At 43.2% G+C, this 17,175-nt stretch overlaps 1 protein-coding gene across 4 annotated transcripts in view; it reads right to left on the bottom strand.

Moving 5' to 3' along the window:
* slc20a2 (solute carrier family 20 member 2) overlaps window positions 1–17,175 on the bottom strand; it is a 45,535-nt gene that overhangs the window by 28,108 nt on the left and 252 nt on the right. The window contains exon 1 of one of the 4 annotated variants that reach the window (XM_080003987.1): window positions 4,755–4,865. The exons of 1 other annotated variant lie outside the window; for it this stretch is intronic. The gene's annotated coding sequence lies outside the window, so the exon portion shown is untranslated. Of the gene's footprint in view, window positions 1–3,835; window positions 3,856–4,754; window positions 4,866–17,175 lie in introns of those variants that run through there. 2 more of the 4 variants (XM_080003989.1, XM_080003990.1) reach the window with 2 other exon arrangements.

Below are 17,175 nucleotides of genomic sequence, written 5' to 3'. Positions count from 1 at the left end.
GTCCGGCATGGCAGCTTTGTGCCGGCATGCTCTCCGTCACAAGCCGCTCTGTGGAGTGGGACTCGAAAAGAGCTGAGAAATTATATTGTTGAAAACTGTGCAAAGGTCTGGGCCCGTATTCATCAAGCGTCGCCCAGGAGGAAATCGGACCTAACTGCCCCCAAAAATTCTCAGTAACGCAAATTGGGAGTAGGGATAAGAGGATCATTTTATCAACCTTCTTAACCTCAAAACTACTCCCAACTCCACCAGAATATAGGAGTTACACTCCTGCTACTAAATGTTATATCCTGTGCATTTGTGGGCATGTGTGACTTGGTTTGTGCTAACAGATAGATAATAATAATAATAGTAGGATAATAGTAAGTGTGCGGTGCTGCTAGCACACTTAATAATAATAATACACTATTTATTACCATCATCATCATTGTTGTTGGGATTTTTTTATTTTAACTTTGACCTTTTTCGGGCTCAAATTATCTGGAACGCGACAACCGTAGTACGCACACGGACATGGTTGAGGACTCATGAGAACCGGGATGTTTCAGACGTCTTGCCATTCGAGCTTGATCAATATCGATCTACATTTGGAGCAGCAACCAGTGGAAAAACTTTCGGGATTTTACCGGAAGTAGAAGAACGTTGAGACGATTTGATCAGTTTCAGGAGCGGCCCGCTCTAGGACGTCACCACCCAACGTTATTTAAGTCCAAGCTTCGTCTTTTGGAACCCGCTTGCAACACGTAGACGGACAACTTGAGCCGAGTCTGCGTTTAAAGGAAAACTATAACCTGTGCTGCGTTTGTCAAACCCTGAAAACTATAATCGGTCGCAGAAGGCGTCTTGGTACCGCAGGAAGGGCTTAGAAGCTTTGGGGGAACCCATATTCTTGAGGGATATTTATACGGAACGATAGAATAGAAACATTCAGTGACGTCAGTGCACGCTGATTGGTGGAACACATGAGAAATAATAAAAAAATAATTTACGGAAACTTGGAAAATTGTACCCAGCATGACTAAAATGGACCCTGTGTATTGTTGCCTGCAGCTATATTTTATGCTTACTATTATCATTATTATACTAGCCACAAACATTCTTGGTACGGACAGGATTGGTCACAATCCAGAAACATCTCTCCGCCCTGGAATGTACGCGTAATAATTATGCACGTGTTTGGTAGGAACTAGATTTTTCCATGTCAAAGTCAAACTTTCAGTGCAATTCCTAGGAGTGCTTCTTGATAAATACAGGCCCCAATCTTGTACTCCCCAGTTTCTGTCTCTCTCTCCTCCTCCCTGTCTGTCAACATCTCTCTCTCCCTCCTAAAAAGCCTTTCTGCGTCAGCTGCACCTGCTGCCTCCAACTCAGCATCACGGCAGGGAGGCACTGTCTTCTACGACACACACACACACACACACACACACACACACACACACACACACACACACACACACACACACACACACACACACACACACACACACACACACACACACACACACACACACACACACACGTTCCAAGATCCGAGTCGCCACAGGCATCGGCAGGGGGTCGGTGTCCCTCAAGAATGACAACAGTGTACGTGCCTGCAAAGAGCAAGTCTCTCCCAGCCTTGTCTTCAAAGCCTTCCAACACTGACCACATTTCCATAAATCGTTTCTCATTCACACGCTCGTATGTCGTGTCTTGCCCCCTGCCGTTGGGCCTGCATTGCAGCAGTAAATCCTACTTTATAGGCTCATGGCGCACACACCACCAGAGAGCATGAGCATTATAGTTGCGCGTTGCCGTGTAGATGCGGAGCCGATATTCTCCTGAAAGACAGCGGCCGATGTGCAGAACCCACCAGGGGAAACAGAAAGAACTGCTGTACACATTACAACGAAGTTCTGAGGGAAGAATCTGAATAACTAGAAAAGAGCAGTAAAACTAAAATAGAAAGTGCTGAGTGTCATAATATCCGCATGTGTTAAATGTAAATAAATACACATATTTATTGTAGTCAGTGCACGTTTTTTATATATATACATATGTGAGTTTGTGCTAGTTGTCTGTGTAAACATTACGAAGAAGTCCCGAGGTATTAAAATAGCCCATCTTTGCACAGAGACTGCGCTACTGTATATCCTTCCATGAATTCAACACCAACTGGTTATTTTTGTGGTCACGTATGGATGGATCATACAGATTGTATCTGCTGTACTCCGCACAACCTTCCCTCAGAGGCGAATTACCTGAAGCGCACGGACAAAGTTCCAAAAATCGTGAGGTGCGCGCCCTCGTGCAAAATCGCTGTCAACTATAAAGCAGGGTTAAGTTAAGCTCCCAGGTGGCAGATTTTGGGTGATCCTTCAGGCGGCCCCTGATTGGCATCATAAACAAGACCATTGGAGATTTGTTAAAAAAAAAATCCCCAAAAAAATCAAAGATTCCTACTGGCTCGATCAATACACCTCCACACATTCTCCAGATTTGTCCCTTCCTACGTCACATAGGGCCTCCGTAGAATTAGAACCGCCCTCCATCTGAACAACTCAACCTACGGCTGGAGAATAACAAACGCCGCTGGGAGCTGTTGGCTTACCGACCAGCACAAATCTTTTAAAAGAAAGAGGAGTTAATACCAACTGTCCATGAAGAAACTACAGACCATGGAAATTTAAATATTTGAAAAATAATTCTGCTGTGTTCCTTTCTTGAAAAAATAAATAAAAGTATGCAGTAGATAGACTGTAGGTTTCTCTAAACTGTGTTTTAAATACACAAGTATTTATCATATTTTCCAACGTTTACATGAAACAAAAAATCCCTGCGTGCGGTGTCCCGGTGTGGTGTCCCCCACAAGCTTGGATCATGGCAAAGAAAGTCAGGACAAACTATTGAATGAGGCCTTGTAGATCGAACATGAGTGAAGATTCAGCAACTGGATTACTTATTTCTCACCTCCAATTTGTTTGTAAGAATAAGATTTTGGTGGACTGCTGATGTGAAATCAGTGAAAGTTTACGGACTAAATACAACGGAACCCGGAAGTCAAACTGAAACCGCATTGGCTCACAGAACCAGATACTCGAGCTCAAATCCCACTGGTTCACCGAACTACAGTAGGGACCTCAGGAGGGTGGCGCTACCCACTTAAACAGAGTGTCCTGGAACAGGATGGATTAGAGGCATGTTAGAATGGTTGGAATGCATAATCTGAGCGATATTTTCGGCAAAAAAACAACAAATTCAAGAACATGTTTGGGGGACCTCAGAGACCTATCTTAACTTGTGGAAAAGTTGCATAATAGGTCCCCTTTAACACCCCTTTTACACCCTCCCATACAAAATCGTTTTTTCTTTATACAGAAAACACTAAATTAAAGTTAATACTGCAAAATAAAAACCCCACATTATTTTTTTTTTTAACATATATATATATATATATATAAATAAATAAATAAACACAGATTACATAACTACAGTATTTCCACACTGTGAACCCAGGAGCTACACAGCCATGACTTTGTTCATTTAAAACCATTTATATCCTTTCTTAGAAATGTATTTCAGTTAATTATTAATATTTATTTGATAAATCAAGGTCTCCACTGATGTTTGTGACCACTGGAGTGAAGTCGTACATGTACTGTACGTTGAATAACTTCCAACGAAGCAAAATGGTTCTATAACAGGAAAATATGACACCTGGTAAACGAACCCTATTCATTTGTTCACCGCTTGCAAAAAGAAGTAATAGAAAAAAACAATTGTTCATAGAAAACACAATATTTTCAAATAGAAAATTGTGATAGTCCTACCACCGACCACAGCTTTTGGAATTTACCAGGAGCACAGTGCTCAGCCGAATTGGAGACATCCAAGTAGAACGTTACCATCCTGCACAGATTTTCTCCAATTCAGTTGAACTGTAATTGATCTCGTCATCTCAAACACAGGTTAAGACAGTCCTGGTGTCTTCAGCTTGAGCTGGAGTGAAAAGGCCTGTGTTACGACAACAAACAATCAAACCCCCCCCCAGCCCCCCCCCCCCCAGGTTTTTTGGAGTTGCGCAAGTCTTATGTTTAAATACTGTGCTAAGGTCATCTCACTCTGGTTTCACAGAGGACCACGCACGGCTCCGCTCCCAACCCCTGAAATTATTTAAGAAATGTCACGCCTATGTTTGTTTGGATGAATGTTTTTTCGGTGTCAATAAGCCTAGAAAATCCATACCGTTTTGACCTGAACGATATGTCGCAAGGGTCCGATTTTGGTCACGTGACCGAAAATCAATAGTTCTCAATTGGACAAAACAGAAATACGAGACTCGTAAAAATCCAAATGAGCACCATAACGCGGCAACATAATCAGACGTAAACAAAATACTCTTAAATGGAGGCACCCACCCAGCGACAACGGCAACAGTCCCTCAACACCGCCGCAATGCTCGCAAGCCAAAACAAACCCAGCCCCATCTCCACATACACAGCAAAAAAAAAATCACCAAAGCCTAAATAACAGCCACACAAAGTATACCGTGCTTAAAATAGCCCTTAAAGACTGGCAGAAACTATTAGTCATCACTCGGAATAAGCCCAGCACACAAGGGGTTTTCTAATTGACCAATGAAAACCGAGGCTCAAAAAGGGCCTCAGAACACCAAAACAGTAAAGGCCCACGGTACGGTCTTGAGGAGCGGCTTTTGCGACCGGGAACCGCCTTCGCCTCATACAACTAACCAAACAATTAGGACCGGTACCTACCAATCAGTGTGACCCTTGGAGGTGACGGCCCAGTGTTCTCCTCTTTCTGACAACCGTCTCCATGTTCACCGGGGTAGGAGTCATCTTACCCCTGACCTCCCCTCTACTTTCCTACTCTCCTCTCTCCCGCCTCTCCCTCGCCGGGCAGGATGGCTCTGGTTCTCTCCGCGCGTCAGCAAAAGCACCCAAAAGGAGACACCGGTCCGCGGCACGTGTTCCTCTCTTGCACTTCTTCTCCCTGGCTATTTATTTTGTTCCTCCTCTACCGAGACGCCGCGGCGAAACACGACTCAAAACAGCGTTTTGGAACATCAGGCTATGCCCCTCTCTCCCTCTCTCTCCCCCGCCCTCTCCCACGCCATTGTTTTCGTCGGTAATCTGCATGGGTGGGCAGGATCTGCTGTATTAACGTGTTAGGGAGGCCAAGTTGGTGCCTGCATTAGTGATGGTCGAATTCCGTGCTCACAGTGTTTCAGGGTGGAAGGGGTTAGTCGTGATACAGCGTTCTTTTGGTGCATATTAATGGGCTTGGTTATTTGGTGGACTGATATGATTTTGAAAGTTCACATCCATTTCCCATCAAGTTAAAGTTGTGTAGGCTATATATATATATATATATATATATATATGACGGACATGTATAGACAACATCTATATAGAGTGTTTTATTATAATTAATTTATTAGATATGTTTTTCATTTTTTAATTATTATTTATTATATTATTATATTATATATTATTTATTATATTTATTCATCTGAGGGCGCCTTTCTCCCCTGAATGTTCATCCATACCGACAATTTGCTGAAAGACGGCCCCACCACCAACAAAGGAAATAGCATATAGAGGAGCAAATTCATATAATGGCTGTTTCTTAAAAAAAATATAAATAAAATAAAATAAAAAAAATCAAAATTTGGATTTATTTATTTATTTTTTAACACAAAATAATCCGATGGATTACCACTTGCGAGAGGAAGGGAGAGAGAGAGGGAGGAAGTGAGAGGAAGAAAGAGAGAGTGTGAGTGTGCGCTCCACTAAGCTGGATCCAGTGGCCTGTGCCCTCCTGCTCTTAATCCTGGCCTCCAGCACATGACCCAGCTAACAGTATTATGGAGTGCCTTTGATTAGGGCTCCCGCTGTGCACACGTAGTAGGGGCCCCAAAGTAAAGTGGGATCGTATGCGTGCCGCCGCCACTTCATGGGAGTGCCAACTACCTGTCACAGGCGTGCACAAACACACATTTGGGCCGACCACATGTTCAACTCCACCTGGCCCGCGTACTACATCCGACCAGCCCAGGGTCACGAGTTCTGGGGGATTAGGCCCGCGAGTCAGTGAGTCAGCGGATTACCCCAAAATAGTTATCCGAGGTAAAAAAAAACTATATTAGTACTCAAAAACGTGTCGGCTAGCATTAGCTCCGACTAGTGGGCCATGAGGAAAAACTCAGGAGGAAGGGCTTTAGAGGCGGTCACAGCGAGGAAGGGAATTTCACATGACGACTGCAGCGGCAGGCAGTCAATCCCACTGTTGTCAGGCCGTCATCGCGTCAAGGGGGCATGCCGAGGGGACATTTATTTTTGAGTTCATCAATTATGTGCGAGAGCACAACGGTCCTTAGAGGTTAGTTGAACCTGGAGAGATTGAAGTGACTATTTTTACATCTCATGCGAAAGAAAATAAAAAAATGTCTTCCAGCTATCTGGAGAGCTTTGCACAACTTACAAGGATCGAGAATGTGCAATTAGACGAAATTGCCCTTGTTAATCTAAGTAAACGACCTTACGAGACTCCGCCCGTTTCATAATTATAATGTGCAATCCATTGAATTCCAAAGCTGCCAGACAGATCAACTTGTGGTCACACAGCCACGGTCACATTCAACGATTATGGTTAAAAAAAATAAAAAATAAAAATTAAAAAAAAAACACACTCCTGACACTGACGATCATGATGAACAACCTCAAACTGACATCGTCCACGGCGCAAACAAACAGAAAAAAAAGGAAACTCCCCAAACTTTTGTCTGGGAAACTAGAACGATAGCTAAAGGCAGCCATAAACCACGCGGTCAGTGTGGGCCATCAAAATGATTTCAGATGAACGATAAAGTCATTATGGTTGAAGTGACCACAGGGAAGTGACACCGCCCACAAATGGAAACGTCTCTGTGAAAATATTGCTCCCACAGGCATGGGGGAACTGGGCACGGCGCGTCCTCACACCGGGGTAGGAGTTGTACGGTATGTTATCCTTCCACCGGGAAAGACACGACTTCAATGTCCATACGACGCTCTATCAACAATAAATCAGCAAGCCGCGATGCGGGGGGGGGGGGGGGGGGGGGGTGGGGGGGGTGACATCGACATGGCTTACAGTATAAGATCAAATACTTTAAACAAAAAGGGCTTTACACAGGAAATCCACAATTACCCGTGAGTTTGACTTGCCATTCAAAAAAATAAAAAATTAAAAAAGGGAAACTTTTCCATGTGTCTGTGAGTAAAGCTACATGTCTAGGAGATGATTATGGAAATAAAACACATAGAGGCTCTATTAGCTGTCATTTCTTCCTATGGTCTCAAATTGCTTGAGTTATCGTTAGGCTTGGAAACATCAGGCTCAAAGGCGAGATCCTATCAGTGACTGCGATTGGATCCAACGCAGGACAAACAGTTCGATGGAAAAGTGAAGCCAGAGCTTTATTTAAAAAAAAAAAAAAAAAAGATTTACACGCTATATTTCATTCAGGGGGTATTTGAGCGATGAGGGAGCGACGCATTCCCAACCAGACCCATGCTAAGAACTGAAGGACCAATTCTCCGAAGGCGGAACGAAATAAGAATCCCAATTACAGCGCCTATTTTTACGGCAGACTCGCTTCAGGAAGAAAATAATAAAAAAAAAAAAAAAAAAAAAAAAGCCCTTGCCCGCAGAACAATTTTAATTCTTGCATACCAAGAAAATCCCAGTTAATAGGGTAGAGGATCATTAGGGTTATGTGTCGTGCTGTTCTTGATTGTGTCCCGTTTCCGTCGCGGCGCGTTTGACTCGGAGGGAAACCCGTTGTGACAGGTGGTCTGCTTGTGTTCCGGAAAGCAAGGGCTGGAGGGCCGGGGTCATCTTTAATCCTGCGGGGCCGAATCATTTCTCCCCAAACTTCGGACTAAATCAACGCATAAAAGAATAACGCGTTGAACACCTTAAGTTTATTTTTTTTATTTTTCAATGCCCTGGCAGTTTAAACCGAGTGGCACCGACTTGGCGCCTTTGTTATCAGATTTAATAACATACATTTTCCAGTTAGGACTAGGGTGTAGCTGGCAAATCTTTGTCCAGTTCTATACTTTTGTATAAGTGCAGTTTTGGAATACGGTTATTCCCGCTGACATTGACCACTTCTTGAACTCATAAGATGGGAATCGTAAAACTTTCTTTGCATGCTGCGTCCCCGCCATTGGCTCGCACATCATAAACATTTACAAACACATATTAACGGGATTTACGGGTTACATTTGTGTAACCTCAGCCAAATAATTATCGTGTCCCAAGCCATGCGCACAATTAAACTTCAGATTTTGAAGACTTAACAAGAATGTGTACCACTCATAGCACTATGGTTTGGGGTATTTTTTTTTTTGGGGGGGGGGCACACAGGTAGCCAAAGAAGGGCGGGGGGTTTGGAATGTGAAATTCCATAAAGATGTCATCACCTGGTCAGGACATGGAACCCTGGGGATGCTTTTTTAAGAGACAGCTTGTCACCGCCCCCGCGGCTTTTAAGCCTGACACGCTTAGAGGAGTTTACGTGGGTTTAGCGCCAGGTTCTGTGGTTTGCACGCCCACGCCCACCCAACCACACCGCCAACCTTATTTGTCTTTGGGTGGCGTCGGTGGAGCAATTATTGGAAAAAAAAAAAAAAATGTAAACCTATCCCCAGTACAAAATGATGAATAAAAAAATGATAAGTGCAATCAAATTCACAAGCTCACCCGCTTCAAATAGGCTTGTGCCTTTCGGGGGGGGAGGGGTCGCAATGGAGGCATAATGAAAGACAAGACCGTGCCCCGGTTCCTTCCAATAGCCTGATCATTCTATCTTTAGAACCAAACAAACAACCTCTCAAGACGCAGCGCAAAGCGATCTCCAACAAGTCGTAGAATTACAACTTCTCGGCCCTGGATAAGTTCATTTGTTCAGTTTATGTAAACAATCAAAAAAAAAAAAAAAAAGCCTCGAGGTTGGAATGGGGAAAGATATACAGTCCATGTATCAGCCTTCAACCATCATCTTTTTAGGATTTTCATGCCTTTGTATGTTGCAAGGCCTTTGTGATTCTGTCTACAAGACGTGCAAGAAGTGCAAGACGAATAAAGTTTATCATAAGTAGTATCAGAAAATCAACTCAATAACCCTTGTGTCAACCTCTACGTATCCTCAGGCTTTCTTTTGATCCGTCGCTTACGCAGAGGCGCCCGGCACAAACTCTTACTTGGGGCCTTCATTACTTCTCCTGGCGTGCCGCGCGCTGCTTTTCGAAAAAGGGTTTTGACACCCTTGCATTGGAGTCGCGTCACGACAGAGGCGGGCACGAGGGCGACGCGACGCCCCAAAAACGAGCGCCTTAATTAGCGACTCATCTCGACAAAAGAACCCGCCCGATCTGGCGCCATTGTCCGCCGGCCTCCACCTGGTCTCGCCCCCCCCCACCCCCCCCGCAGAGTGAATGCCTGCGAGTTCACATCGACGCTGCTGGGGGCCCCCCCCTCGCCCGGGGCCCATGCGCGCCCGGCCCTCCCCAAGTGTCATATATCCGACACGAGCCCTCCCCCTGCTGCGGGCGGTGGAGAGGAGAAATGATTAGGCTAGGAATAGCAGTGTCACATGAGGCTGTCCAGCAGCTCACCAGCCATTTTTACTCATCATTACACAGAGTCCTGTCCAACGCACACCGTCACGTTTGAACCCAGTGTCCCATTCCGGACCCCGCACGGACAGGTTGATTTATACGCCGCTAAGACCAGACACGCCTTGGGACCGCCGCGCGCAACAATGGTGCCGAAAAGCCAGGCGGCGCACGTGCGTGCACACACGCACACGCACACACACACCTGTTCAAACAGAAAAAAAACCTACGCGCTTAAGAAGAAGCACATATTACCCTTTGCTCCAGTTTAGCTTCTGAGAGAGAATGGAAAAGACGACTCCTAAACAAGGTTGGCATTGTTGGAGAGCTCTGGAAGTTGTGCAACAGGGCGGCATTAGTAAGGGTACGAGTGTTTCTTACCGCGGTGAAAAGCGACATATAACCGCGGTGATGCGGTCTACCGACGGCGGGTGGGGAGGGTGGCGTGCGGCGGAGCTTGTTTTTTTTTTTTGGTCAGTCAATGTGCATTACAATAACAAATACACAGATAGAAGCTGAGAAAAAATGCACAGGGATAACATTTCAATGAGGAATTATAAATGGGGGGAATCATAAATATATTTTTTGTGTGTGTGAACTGACTGAGCTGTGCCCCGTTCGCACTGAGCAGCCGAATCCGATTCGAACTGACAAAAGTCTGGCACAGCCCCAGAAATAATTCATAATAATCGGACAGGCACAAAAGAGATCCCCCGTGTGTTTAATGGACTGTCCCTCCCTCCTCATCGCCCGCTGAGCTGAAAACGACGACCCGGAGCGGACTCAGCGGAGCAACTGAGAAGTTTCTCCAGAAGTCCTTGAACACGGGATGGAAGACAAGTCAGTGATGAACTCAACAATGATTACTGTGTTTATATTTCATGTCCTCCTGTGACTTTCACCAGAAAAAAAATGAAATGCAAAAAAATATATACATATTTATTGTTATTGTTATTAGTAATGCGGTTATCCTCACAGCCCTAGCAATTCCCCCCCCGACTGGATTGTAAAAGTCCAACCTTTTGAAAGAGGTGCTTCAAGAGCGCATTCCATCACTGGCATGAACGCGGGGGAAAGTAAAAAAAGGCCACTGAATTCCCGTCAGAGATGTGGACCCGAGTCGCTGTTTTGACGACTCGCAACTTGACCGGTCAGAAAATAAACGACTTGAGACTCGACTGAAGTTAAACGCCCGTGACTTGACCCGACACGTGATGACTCAAGTGACCCGTTTTTTTGGTTCCTTTTATGTTTTTCAGTTTAAATATTATATTAAAACGTTTAAATGTTCAAAGTTTAATGCTCACATTACAAGTAGAGATGCACCGATCGATCGGCCGGCGACCGGAATTGGCGTTCCATGGCGGGGGACCGGCCGGTCAGTGTCACATATATCCCCTTCTTTGCCGGTCACATTCACATGCCCCATACTGTGCTCATGTACTGGCACTGGTAACACCGCTGCGATACTCAAACCCGCTACCAACGTAATGTAACTTAGTTGACGCTCAAAAAAAAAAAGATTGCGAGAGGAAGAAAATGTTCAAGGTAAACAAAGAAGATTAGATCAATTATCTGCCGCCTGACAATATTCCAAAATTGCGCAGACTGCGTATCTGTGGCCGTCACCGCAGCGCAGCGTCTGCTCTGGTTGTTCCCTGCGCACGTCACGAGCTCCGGTCGCGACGAAAGCCTCGACTCTGTTCTTGACGAGTCAGTCGGTAAAACAAGTCGTTCACTTTAGTTCTGTTGACTTCCAGTGACCGAGAGGGAGAAGAGTCCGCCATTTAATATTATTATTACCTTTTTTTTTTGTTTTCCCCAATGCCACACCTTTAGACGGGTTCTTTAAAAACAATTCTCCATACAAAGTTCAGATTAGAGATAAATTAAAGCAATTCTCCGTACAAAGTTCAAATTAAAAAAGGTACATTTTCATTTGAACAGCAGTCAAACGAGCGTTTTATTTTATTGAGAAGAAATAAATACGATTTTAAAATTATTATATTAAGATTAGTTAAGTTTATAAAGTTGTTTTTGTCTGATTACATTTATTTCACTGACTTTCAATAATTATAATACAAATTTGTTCCATTGTCATACTTTGTAAGGTTCGATAGATTGGCCAATAATATCAGTATTAGACAGGTGCTAATACCTTGTCTTTCCTCTTTATAAAGACCAAATACTGCAGGTTTGACTCTCGTATCTTGGGGAAAGGAAAGTGACTTGACTTGGGACTTGCCCTGACGAAGACTCAAATTGACTTAACCTGGGACGTGACCAAGAATAAATGACTTGAGACAAACTTGTGACTTGGATACGAGGGACTTGGTGACGCGCCTGATTCCTATTAAAGAAGATTCCGATGTGTGTGGCCGTGCTGGAGGTGACATTTTTACTGTAAAATAACCGAGTGTCGGGGTCGTCTTCAACCACGTAAATCTACACTCAACCGCTTCGCACAAATGAAGATTTTTGCACATTTGAACAGTTTTATATTTTATTATTTTCTTTGGAGAAAAAGACCTTTAAATTCCAACTGTCCTAAATCGCCAAAACACCCAAGGCCAGGAAAGAGTTAGATATTAGATATTTTTCTTTATAAATGATATAGGATTTTGTCACAATAATAAAGTACATTACATCATTGAAATACTTGTTTCTTATACTTTCATTTTAGCTGTTTCTAATTTTAGCACCACGTCAGTCATCGACGCCCTGTCAGACGGTCAGCTTAGACACAAGCCTCCACCGCTTCAAGATACAGATCAAATCACTAGACAGCTCTAATGATCCCACTGGGGTGCGAAAAAAAACAAACAAAAGAAAAAAAAAAAAAACGGCCTCAACACACATGGGGCCAATAAAAAAAATGATGCCAGTGACCATCAACCCAAAAAACGATGAATTGTAGCTCACCAAAGATATATTGTTTAGCATGAGCGTGTCTGCTTCGAATAACCCTCCGGCATAATAGCATAAAAATAGTGAAAGAAACTGTCTGGAAAGTGCAAAAAATAAAAGTAAAAAAGATGAGTATTACCTTCATGCTTGGAGGCGGTCGTTGTGCTGGCCGATAAAACGATAAAGATGATTATCGCGTTCGTTTTTTTCTGGATGGTGAAATAAAATATTTGTGATAACGTCTCACTCTAATTGTTATTTCGTTGCGAGGGGCAACGAAGAAGCCAATCAATTTGGGTGATCTAAAAACTGACCTTTGACCTCTAGCCCATTACGTTAGTCAACACCGCCCCCTCCCTCCTGGGTAGGCTGCACTTGCAGACAGCGGAGACGGAGCGGCGGCGTCCAAAACAAGCAACTCGGAGGAGAAAGATTACGTGTAGGTGGCAGGAGGGCCACATACATCAGGTTCTACTTGCCATGTTTATTTTGTTTTTTAATGATCAACATTTTGTTTACGTGAAATGTTAATTAAAGCAGCCGCACTCATTATGTAATGTTAAAATACTCTTTCGCGTTTTATGTTCAGATTTGTTTCCCCTCCACTATTTTCCTTTTAGATTTATTTTGGAGGTTGCTAACTGCTGAAGTTTTGCTGGATAATTTTTTTATTTTCCTTTCTACAACGCACATTTTTAATTTTAGACTAGGGTTTATTTTGGGTTCCTCAAAATAAACATCCCACCAATAAATGTGTTGTTAAACTGCATCATGGCATACTCTCTTCTTTATTACAAAATAAAAATAGAAACTGTGATATATATATGGCTGGGCAATACATTAATATTACAGTTCATTGTGATTCAGAATGTCTTATAATCATGAAATAAAGATATTTATCAAGTCTAAATGAGTGGTAATAACAATAACTGAACAATTATTTCTAATGAAATGAGGTTTGAAATATTTCAGGGAATTAAAAATAAAATATATATATATAGAGAGAGAGAGAGAGAGAGAGAGAGAGAGAGAGAGAGAGATTTACCTGATAACTAAAAATTACAATGTCATTCAACCTGAAGATTCTCAGTTGTTATCGCATTATTTTGTTCAATTCCCTGTGATAATTACTTCCATATCACTCACGCCCTGACACACACACACACACACACACACACACACACACACACACACACACACACACACACACACACACACACACACACACACACACACACACACACACACACACACACACACACACACACACACACCTCTCTGTCTGCTATCATGTGATGTTGCCATGGAAAAGAAGGGCTGAGACATAACACAAAACACAATCGCACTGATTGTGTTTGGAGGGCGAGGTGGGCCGATGGAGAGACAGACTGTTCTGACTGTGGCACTGCCAGCCCCGGTGCCAACTGCCATCCCTCCCACAGCGGCCGGGGTACGCCCACTTGTAAGCTGCACAGGGCCCGACCGTCATGGAAATCAGCAAGGACTGCACTGCGGTTCCCATAAATTCCCACAGCCAAAAGGGCTTGGAAGTTAAAAGATAAGGTTTTATTCATTCCTGGAGGGAAAATTTGATAAATGAAAATATGATTGTGTTTTGTCTTGAAGAGGGTTGGTACTTATTGATAGAAAATGCTGCAGAAGCAAAGCACCTATTCCTGGAGAGAGGGAGCGGCCCGCAGGTAGAAGGAGTTCGGGTCTGACACCGGAGGAGGGAGGGAGGCAGCAACTACAGAACAGTAAACAGACCACGCACGTGTACTTTACACAAAGACACGCACTTGTCGAAAGTCTGTCTCTGCTTTCTCAGCATCTTGTTCAACATGAAAACATCACACACACACACACACACACACACACACACACACACACACACACACACACACACACACACACACACACACACACACACACACACACACACACACACACACACACACACACACACACACAGTTGCATGACCCAACTTTCCCATTACTATGCACTGATGCCTTGGTGTTAGAGTCTGGATTTATGGGTTGACCTTTATATTTAAAAAAAAAAAAGAAAAAAAGGAATGCTATTGTCAATGCCGTGACAACAGAACCAGTCATTTAGTGTGAATCATGCGACTGTTATTGTTTGTCAGGGATAATCAGCGTGGAAGGGCAGGTCAAAGTACAGTCAAAAACTGAATTGAATGATGATTGAATGAATGAGAATTTTAAAATTTCATAACACCCAGGAGCCTGAGGAGCGGTTGAGACAAGTTGAGGCACATTCTCAATAACCTCCGGCTGGCTAACTTTTGAGTGGCTTCCAGTCAAATCTGAACTAAACAAATGTCGTGGTTTGTAAGCCGGTTCAGATACCATTTCGTTATTACTAGCTAGAGCCCGACCGATACTAGCCTTTTAGGTCGATGAGATAATCTTTTTTTTTTTTTTTTTTTTTTTTCATATTAAATCATTTGTGTTATTTTAAAATCTTTTCCAAGTTCTAGTGAACGCATCTTCACTTCCATAACAAATTGGTTTGCCAAGTTTCCCATGAACGCAGCATCGCTTCCTGTTTGGAAACCTTATTTTGGTGTGTAACGTAGAAGTAGTGTAAAACAGAGAAGTAAAGGAAAAATAATCAATGTTTTTTTGTTTATTATACTTATTTAAAAATCGGGACTCATCGGCTGCATAACTGCCGATCCCGATGTGGTCAAAAAAAGTTATAATAATAATTATTATAAAATTATTATATAATAGTATTAACGCCAACAATGGACAGATTTTCTTGTGTTTGGTATTTTGCTCTGCAAATCAGAACACCTTCTAAAAAAAACTGAAGGCTCCATAGCGGAGAGTTATGAAGAAATCTGTGTGGAAGCTGGTCCAAAAAACTCTATTGATTATGTCCGTTCAAAATAGCACAATACATAGGCAATACGCGGCACACATGCTACCTTGAACATAAGACCTAAAAGAAGGAAAGTGGTTTGTCTACGAATCTTATCAAATTGGGCTCCTCTTAACTATACGATAGCATTCGTGATTAGACAGTGATTACTAATTGGTGTCTGAATGAAATCACGATACCGTGACTGCCATAAACTATAGCCATACCATAAACATAATACAATGGGAGGAGGAAGATAAGAGTTACATATGGCTGCCACAGAGCCTAGTTTACTTCTTCTTTCTTAGCCTTATCGTAATATATAGGTTAATCATTTACCCATACGCTGCAGGCTGGCCCGCTGTTTTAACTCATGTTGCTTATAGACTCCAGCATGGGTTCCCCTCATTCATGACTCAAATTCAATCAAACTAGTTAAAAAAAATATACTGTCCTGTGTTTGACTTGTCCTTTTTTTTTTTTTTTTATGAATGGATTGGTCAGTAGAATGGCTGTATGTAATAGACTGAGGCGATCCATCAGATCAAACGTCGGCATTAAGGACTCGTGAATAACCGACCGCCTAAACGATCCCCTCCATCACAATAGATACGTATCGGTCAGAGATCAGTCCCGGTGAAACACATTAGTTGAATCCTCTTCATGCATGCGTGAGCTGAAACCAGGTATATCTATCCCTGGTCTCAGCGTGCCTACAGGTATCAGAGGGTTGAATTTGATTCCTCGAAGACCTTCGTCAGAGACAACTTGTAGATAAATCCACGACCAATATCAATAAAATAACACGACAAAGTGGGGGGTTCACGAAAAAGTACTGCATAAAGTATAAAGGTTATTTGGTACACGGCAGAGGGAAATATTAGGTAGAGTGGGGCTCATCTACAATTGGAAAGTCTTTCAGGTAAGTATGAACGTAAGCAGGTGCGTATGAAGGTAAATATTTGTTTCAGCTGTAGGCTTAGGGTTTTAAAACATCAAAAATGTTGACTCGTGCCGCATATTTTCATTACTCTTAACATAGACAAAATGTTGATAAATCAGGAAAAAAAATGTTTATGTAGAAAATTAAGAAATCAGGTGTAGACGGAAAAAATGTGGTGTTACAACAGCACATCACAACAAATGGGAACTAATAAGTCATTGACACTAAAAACAAATAAACCCATGTGTCTCTCTATCAACAATCCACGTTCCGAGTGTGGAAGCGGAGCAGTGCATGTGACCATTCTAAACTATACTTAAAAAAGAAAAAAAAAAAAAAATTTAATTCAATTTAAATTTGCAAGACACCGAATCCGGGACATGCCATGGACCTGCAAGACGGAGGGTCCGCGGACCGCACTGCGCGTGCGCGGTGGAGCCCAGTCCCCAGCGTTGGAAATTAAAACCTCGGCCCCGATCACGCGACGCACATTTTCTCAGGAGGGGGGGGGGGGAAAGAAAGGAAAAACATGTCTGTCCTTCCAGAACGCGGCTCCACGCCGTCGCCACCACGGCCCGTGTCCGCGTGTCGCTATCCACCACTGCGAAGGGTGGCGTTCCCAAAAAAGGACAAAGCTAGATTTCCCACCCGCCCCGAACTAGTCACACACGTGCGGCTCGCCATTCAACTGTCACGACGCGCGTCAAAATGTCTTTATTTTATTTTTTTTAACCTAAAACGAAATGTCCATTCGGTCGTCTACGCCCGTCTCT

Source organism: Zeus faber, assembly GCF_960531495.2.
Source record: "Zeus faber genome assembly, chromosome: 7".
NCBI lineage: Eukaryota > Metazoa > Chordata > Actinopteri > Zeiformes > Zeidae > Zeus > Zeus faber.
Note: the sequence above shows the minus strand (reverse complement) of the source record. Positions and strands in the feature narration are given on the sequence as shown.